Here is a 5493-nt window from a genome sequence, read left to right on the forward strand (position 1 = left end):
ATGCCTCAGAAGATTGGAGACTGACGAAAATTAGGCTTGGGGTGGATTAATGATTGTGCATTGAGCATTGACTCCCCTATACAGAATTTTATTGTTGTTAACAACCATTTGATCAATAAATATGAGAGATGCCCTCACAAAAAAAAAAAAAAAAAAAGGACAGACTTCCAATGGTAAAATAAATAAGTAACCGGGATGTAATGTATAGCATATGGAATATAGTCAGATATTGTAACAGCTTGGTAGGGTGATAGCTGGAACCTAGAATTATGTATATAAATGTTCTACCACTGTGTTGTACACTTGAAACTAATGTAATGTAATACTGTGCGTCAACTACCCTTCAATAAAAAATAATTATTTTTAAAAAAAAAAAAAAGTGTAGGCAAAGGGTCTGTTTGTGTTTATACAGAGGATCAAAGCCTAATTGGGCTACCCCGAAAATGAACTAAGATACGATGTGAAAAAGAACTTCCAACATCTGCACTCTCTGGAAGACTCATGCCAGAAGATGATCATCAAAAAACCCCAACAAAGATCCACACACTGCTACAGCTGTAGATGCACTCATCCCACCAGTTCCTGGACTTGCCATGGGAATGAGGAAGGAGATATCTAAGCTGGCCTGTGCATACAGTAAAACAACAAATTTGACTGGATTTATACTTTTGGAACTCAACCAAGAATTAGGAGAAGTGCAAATTGTAGCGCTCCAAAATCTTACAACTACAGACTATTTACTGTTAAAAGAACATAAGGGATGTGAACATTCCCCAGGAATGGGTTGTTTTAAGTTGTCTGATTTCTCTCAGACTGTTCAAGTTCAGTTGGACAATATCCACCATATCATAGATAAGTTTTCACAAATGCCTAAGGTGCCTAACTGGTTTTCTTGGTTTCACTGGAGATGGCTGGTAATTACAGGTATGCTTTGGTTATGTAACTATACTCCTATTATGTTAATGTGTGCACGCAATTTAAGTAGTAGCTTAAAACCTATATGTGCTGAAGTTACTCTACAAGAAGATATATCAAAGAAATAATCAATCTTCCCATGTTTTCTTCCGCCTGCTACTTCTATAGCTTTTCTTCTTCCTTCCTAATTACAACCCTTAAATAGAATTCGTGCCTCATATCAAATTTACCGAGTATCATAATTCTTCCAAGTGCTAAAGATACCTCAAGACAAATGCTGGGCATAGAAGCCACAGGGCATAAATATGCAAAGAAGTAAAAAGCTAACCATTTCAAACAATAAGGCTTCTCTCACACTTACCAACTTTACATTTCCCTGTATGGCCCCAGAAGATGACTGGTTAGCCAGAGACAGGTAAAATTCCTCAAGGGAGGAACAACCTAAGACAGGCACAGTCGCAGGGGGACCATCAGGTGAGAAATTGGGGATCAACAGAGGTGAGGCTTAGAGAAATCTGCATACGTGGATGTTTTGTTGCCCTTGTCTAGCTTGGATTAACACATAGTCTACAGGCACACACCTGATCATCTACATTTGCTCTCTTACAACACTAAACTATGTTTTCTACCTTTATCTTGTATCTACCTACCACTTCAGCATTTCATTAAAAATAATAATAATAAAGAGAGAAATGTGGTATCCACATATAAATCAAGTATAAAAATCAAATGAGTATTCATATTTCTACTGTTTATAGTTCATAATGCATGAGCAAAACCAAAAGTTTCTGTGATGACTGCCTTTGTACTGTTCACCATGTAACTTATTCACTATGTAAGACTTTGTTCTCCATGTAAGAACTTGTTCGTTATGCTTCAGAAGATTGGAGACTGATGAAAATTAGGCTTGGGGTGGATTAATGATTGTGCATTGAGCATTGACTCCCCTATACAGAATTTTATTGTTGTTAACAACCATTTGATCAATAAATATGAGAGATGCCCTCACAAAAAAAAAAAACGTACACACTTCCAATTGTAAAATAAATAAGTATCCGGGATGTAATGTATAGCATAAGGAATATAGTCAAAATATTGTAACAACTTGGTATGGTGATAGTTGGTACCTAGAATTATCATGTATATAAATGTTGAATCACTATGTTGTACACCTGAAACTAATGTAATGTAATACTGTGTGTCAACTACCCTTCAATAAAAAATAATTATCTACAAAAAAGAAAATAATAACGTGTATAGGAAAAATTTACGCTGTAATGAACATATGAGACCAAATAAATAAATAAATAAAATAACAACAAAACAAAACAAAACAAAACAAACTTCAAAACAAAACATCTTAGGGCAGATATCCTTTTTAATATGTCAGATCTATAAAAGAAGGAAAATATACTTTACATCCTGATTTTTTTTATTGTTTCTACCCTTCTACAAATTTTCCACATGCATCATCACTGAAATTCTTTGATTCCAGACACATTACAGAGACTTTAGCCGAGCCTTTCCCTAATGAGCCATTCACCTACAGATTTACAGTTGTGTTTGAATGAGAAGTATTACCATTATATGGATGTGTATAGCATTTGGCAGAGAATCATATATTTATTTATTTAAACACAAAAAATTTTGGAAGAATACATAAGACACTGTTAACAAATGTTATCACTGGTAGTGGGATAGTAATCAGGCAAGGGCACATGGAGAAGATGGACATTTACTGTTTGTTTCAACCCACTTTGTGTAGAGTTTGAATTTTTGCCAGATGCATGTTGTAGTTTTACAATTATAAAACTAGTTCAATTTTTAAGGTAGTACATAGTCTAGGTAAAACCCAAAGATTAAATGTATTCAGAACAGTGTTTCATGTATCTTTGCACCCGTCATCATGCTTTACACATTATGACATTCAACAAATGTTGGATGAGTAAACAAACATATCATTCTTACTCTCAGAAATGGGAAAAAAGGCATATTAAATACATGAAATTAGTCTATGTATATAAAGTCATCCCAGAAAACTTCCCTGAGACAAAGTTGCAGTAAGACCAGAATTTTCCTGAAATTCTAGATAATAATTCAAAACAATACAAGTGCAAAAGAGGCTGTGACTGAACTCCAATGCGTCTATGGAGTATGAATTTATAATGAAGATGGCTTACATGTAAACTAGGAAAAGAATCAGAAAGTATCTTTGCTAGTATTTCTCCTGCACTGACCAAAGAAAGGATATTCTAATTCTTGGCTCGTGATCTAGCTCTTGCCAAAGAAATGCCTCTAAAATGCGAAAGGACAATTCATTGGTCCTTCTCAGTTTGCTAGAAATTCCTTCAGAAAGCGTCCAATTCAATATGCTTTAATTTTATGTTTATTCAGCAACCTTCTGACTTACAACTTGTTCTCAGAAATGTACATGCCCACCAGAAAGAAAAAATTCAAGAAAGAAGAAAAAGAAGAAAGGTGGTGGGGGTGTGTGTGGAGGAGAAGGATTCTGCATTTTTAAGCAAGAGAGTATTTTGTCAAGAAAGTTTCAGGTCTGGCTATCGTCCTTGGTATATATTCCATGGCAGGTTAATAAACTAGTACTCTGGATGATGTATACAAGCCTCTTATAAGATGATTAGCTTCCCAGTACCTAATCATCCCTCGAATGAACTGGTAAAATTTAATTCTTAAACATATAAATCTGAGCAGCAGAATCTGGACTCACAAATGTGGCCCTGAAACTCAGCCTACAACCACCCAGAGATGACTCTATAATCAGCATCAATTCATCATCAATGCAACAGAACTGTTTTTTCCTGCACTCTTTTGTCTTCATTTGAATAGTCTCATGAGGAAGAAATACTTTAGAAAGTTGAAGACAGACTGTCATCTTTCATAGCAGAATTTCTGAACCTTTGAAGACTTGCTAACACCAAAGTTTAGCCTGTATGTTCAGAAAGAACCAACCAAAACTTAAGGTAACTAGAATCAGAGCGATTAATACCTCGCTTGGGCCACAAACTCCACATCGAGCGACCTCAGAGTCTGCGGAAGCTTTGGGAAGTGCACCATGGTTGTACTGTTAAGCGCTCTTATAGAATACAGTGTAATTGAAATTGTTACACGTGAAAACACACTTTTATGATTTTGATATACTTTGCCAAATCGCTCTTTAAAAGGGTTGACTCTATTTATATTCCAACAAAATACAGCTTTTTCCCAATATCCAAAAGTAGAGTGCTCCTATGAAACCTTTCATAAGCTGAAATTGTGTAAAGCAAAGCAGCAGTTACCATTCATTTATATAAGCATTCCCAGACCCCAAAAAATAACCTCTCCTAGGCTTTCTGATACCTTAGGACACATCTTGCTAACAGACGCACAAATTAAATCAAGATAAAGCACAGATGCTCACAGACACAGTTTGGAGCTCTGGCAGCTGGATGCTGAGATGCTGAGAGTGGTTCCCGCAAAGGAGCCTGGTGGGGCCACTCTCGCTGCTCGGGGTGAATGCTGCCTCTGTGGGCTCACATTGAAACAAATGCTGAACATTATTTTCACTTTTCACCTTTTTCTGTAAGAGCAAAGCTCCTCTTTGGGATTCTTTTGATTAGTAATAACAGGTACTAATGTAGGTCTTTGGTAAAATTGAAGTGGCATAACATGGACTTTCAAAAAGCAGGGCTACCTGTATTTCTGTTTCCCCACATCCTTACCCACATTAAGTATTATTAATCTGTTAAAGTCTGTCAATCAGATACAAGGAAAATTATATCCTTATTATTTAATTTGTATTTCCTTAATTGTGAATGGTAACAAAAATACTTGTGCTGTCTGGCTATTAGATTTCTTTTCAGTATCTGGCTAGGTGTGGTCTTTGCCCAGATTTCTATTCGATTGGTCTTTTGCTTACTGACATGTAAGAGCTCTTTGTGTGGTAAATAAATTAGCCCTATATTTGTCATATGTTGAGAGTATTTTTTTCTTAATGTTATTTATCTTTTGCATCATTATTTGTAATTCAAGATGAGTTTTTGAGACAAGTATTTGCCAAGAAAAAATAAAACATATGTGCCTACATCAAGTTAAAAAGCTTCTGTACAGCAAAATAAACAAATGAAAGGCAACCTACAGAATGAGCAAATATATTTGAAAATCATGTATCTGATACAGGGTTAACACCCAAGCTACAATAAAGAATTCATACAATTCAATGGCAAAAAAAAAAATCCAATTCAAAAATGTGCAGCAGAACTGATTATGTATTTTTTGCCATGGAAGACAAACAAATGGCCAATAGGTTCATGAAAAGATGTTACCATCACTGTCAGGAAAACAAAAATTAAAACCACAATGAGATACCACCTCACACCTATGAGAATGGCTATTATCAAAAGACAAAAAATAACAAGTGTTGGTGAGGATGTGGAGAAAAGGGAATGTTGTGCACTGTTACTGGGAATGTAAATTCCCACTGGAGGTTTCCCAAAAAATTAAAATTAGAGCTATCATATGATCCAGCAATATCACTTCTCAAGTATATATTCAAAGGAAAGGAAAATAGGGTCTCAAAGA

The sequence above is a fragment of the Manis pentadactyla genome, chromosome 16 (genome assembly GCF_030020395.1).
Source record: "Manis pentadactyla isolate mManPen7 chromosome 16, mManPen7.hap1, whole genome shotgun sequence".
Lineage (NCBI taxonomy): Eukaryota > Metazoa > Chordata > Mammalia > Pholidota > Manidae > Manis > Manis pentadactyla.